The following is a 563-nucleotide window of genomic DNA, read 5'->3' on the forward strand; positions in this document are numbered from 1 at the left end:
ATCCAAATAATTACTTGAGTAGGAGTAAAAAAGTACTTGATGAAAAAACTACTCGAGTATTGAGTAACTGTTGAGTAACGTCTGATTTATGTCTCCATACAGACACCGCATCGATCAGAACTCGACAAAATACAAAAGATAATCATATTTAGCCCATTATAGTGCCAATCATCAAGAAATAAATTAAAATAATTTTAAATTACAAATAGCTTAAGTGAGAGACTTGTCACATAAATTTGGATGGATACTGCAGTCGGTAAAACCAACTGTATGTACCTAAAAACAAACATCCACTCTCCACGCAAAAACTAAAACCACCGCTGCGTCATCTCAGTGTCAGATGTTGAGTGTTGACGCTCACATGTCCGTTTGTTTTGGTCGACACTGAAGACGCCGCATAACGTAGCTGCTTTGTCGCACTTTTCCTAAAAGATAACCATGCTTTCCTCCACGTCTGTGTTGCCTTGGCGACATTCTTTGTTTTGCTACGACTGTAAGCCAACACGTCCCGCCCATAGATATATACAGTCTACGGTCCCGCCGCTGAGAACGAGTATGGTCAC

At 40.1% G+C, this 563-nt stretch overlaps 1 protein-coding gene across 6 annotated transcripts in view; it reads left to right on the plus strand.

Moving 5' to 3' along the window:
- Window positions 1-563, plus strand: part of p2rx1 (purinergic receptor P2X, ligand-gated ion channel, 1) — a gene marked incomplete at its 5' end in the record, with an annotated part of 37,379 nt that overhangs the window by 8,840 nt on the left and 27,976 nt on the right.

This window comes from Etheostoma spectabile, chromosome 13, assembly GCF_008692095.1.
Source record: "Etheostoma spectabile isolate EspeVRDwgs_2016 chromosome 13, UIUC_Espe_1.0, whole genome shotgun sequence".
In the NCBI taxonomy this organism is placed as follows: domain Eukaryota; kingdom Metazoa; phylum Chordata; class Actinopteri; order Perciformes; family Percidae; genus Etheostoma; species Etheostoma spectabile.